Source organism: Ixodes scapularis, unplaced genomic scaffold (genome assembly GCF_016920785.2).
Source record: "Ixodes scapularis isolate PalLabHiFi unplaced genomic scaffold, ASM1692078v2 PGA_scaffold0__279_contigs__length_252992795, whole genome shotgun sequence".
NCBI lineage: Eukaryota > Metazoa > Arthropoda > Arachnida > Ixodida > Ixodidae > Ixodes > Ixodes scapularis.
Genome location: NW_024609835.1, coordinates 104,447,789 through 104,450,164, shown reverse-complemented (window position 1 = coordinate 104,450,164; position 2,376 = coordinate 104,447,789).

Below are 2,376 nucleotides of genomic sequence, written 5' to 3'. Positions count from 1 at the left end.
CTGTGTGTCTGTGTGTACATTGTTAAAATGAAGCCAATAACGCTGCGTTCTTGCTTTCTCTGGGAGTCACCGTTTTGTGCGCGAAAACGAATGCAACGGATGCTGAGCCTTCAACAGAAGAGATAATAATAATATTGTAAATATGCATGTTTTTCGATTTGAGTCATTTGACGTCAGCTTTGCATGAAAGTGTGCGTCCCATATTTGCAACGTCTCGTTTCTAACCTTTAAAATGCCAGTTTCTGGTGTTAGGACACACACGAACGTACGTTTCGGAAGATAGGGAGAGTTAGGAATGGTGGGATGTGCAACGTCGAGCATTATAGTTCTGTGTTTAGTTTTATGCAGATACATAAAAATCGCGAAATAACACGAACTGAAAAAGCAATATTATTTTCTTTTGGAACACACAACACACAACTCCCGAGCCGAAAAAAGAATTGTTATAATTGCGAGGAGTGCTTTAAAGTAATTGTCGGCCAATGCTTCAATGTTTCAGAATGCACCGCATCATTTGTCACTTGCGCAGTGGCATTGTGGAAATTACTGGTCGATCTTCTCTTCTTGCGGCAGAAAATATTGAAGAGAGCCACACTCACTCACAAACGCACAGTTACCTTGTTGCCTACTCCGCATCGCGCCGTAACCGCTGGTTGTACTACACTGCAGTGCACGATGGTAACCGCACGACTGCATGGCGTCCATTTGCAATCCATGGCTATGTCGCGTTCTCGCGCGTGCGCAGACATTTGCCGAATTTTTGCCGAATTGCCGAACTTTCTTCAAAAGTTCGGCATTTGTCGAACTTTGCTGAATCTGAAGGTCGGCAGATTCGGTCCATCACTAGTTATTAGAATCAGTTTCTCTTATACCCGTGCCACACGGGCAACTCGAATGCCATTTACAACGAATGACATTTGAGCGGACGGCCAATCAGCGCGCGACACTCCGAGCGTCAAGCATTCCACGCGCGACAGATTGCGAGCTGATTCGCCGATCACACAAATGTCATTCGTTGTAAATGACATTCGAGTTGCCCGTGTGGCACGGGTATTAATTGCAGCTGTTTACAAAATTAAAATAACCCTTTGCACACAAAAAAAAAAAAAAGATTCTTTAAACTTAGACATGCTTGTATCAAGGTCTGGCCACACTGTCCACAAAGTCGAACCGGTCGAATCTGGTGAAAAGGTCGAAGGTTTGTCAAACCGGTTCGACCCAGTCGAACCCCAAAAGTTCGACCTAACAATCCGGCTCGACAAAAGTTCGCGACACCACTACTGGCAACCTCCTTGGAGCCAAGGCGTGCTGCACCAGACGCAGAAAGAGGGCTTAGCATTAGGGGTGTCGCGAACTTTTGTCGACCGGATTTTAGGTCGAACTTTTGGGGTTCGACTGGTTCGAAACAGTCGACAAACCTTCGACCTTTGAAAGGGGCACTGACACCCAAGGGTCGTATTTCTTTATTTTCTAAAACGATGCAAATCGTAATAATAGACACGCAAAAAAAAAAAAAAAAAAAACAACCTCGACGCGAGCGCGCGCGTTTTTTTATTTTTGTTGTCTTTCTCTCCCGCTCTTCGCCTCCTCGCTTCTTTTGATCCGTTACGTGAAAAATCATGAAATTTATAGGCTTTGTAGACGAAATTTTTTTTAACATTTAAAAACGGCAATGGAAAAACATAACGCACTACGGCCCTTCTTTTGGAAATACCAAAAATCAGAGTCCGGTGAGATGTCGCATCCTGGATTTGTACCCTCCCTCGGAAAACATGCCGCCTGGGCAGGTGGCACCGCTCGCACGGAATAAAACCGGTTTTTCTCGGTCCGAAGGCGCCCTCATCGCCCGCTCCTCAACTCCTCGCTTCGGGTCGCGGTGGCAACAGCACGGAGTCGTGAAAGAAAGTCGACTCCCAGGACCTCGCAATATTTGACGTCAACGCACCGGCGCGGATCTCGCGGGAACTTCAAATTTGGCATTTGGAAATGTTTTTGGAAAAAATAAGAAAAAAGAAAGCTGAACTAGTTTGTTGGGTACGTGCGCCCCAGAACGACTCCAACTAAAAGGTAAGTTGTCGTTTTTATTTTTTTTTTTACGATAAGTTTTGACGGCACCGCCTGATTAGCCGCATGTCAAACGACAACCGCGCTTAGCTGTAGAAAATAATTTACAACAAAAGATAGCCGAAAGGCATGCATTTTGCACGCTCACAAATAACGTGTTTACCGATGGACAGGACACGGACATACAATTTAGCAAGTGCTAACATTCGAACAATATATTTGGCCGGTCTATGTACTGTGTTGAAAACGGGACAATAAAATATTTATTATTTATTATTATTTATTACTACCACACGATGCAGCTTTATTTGA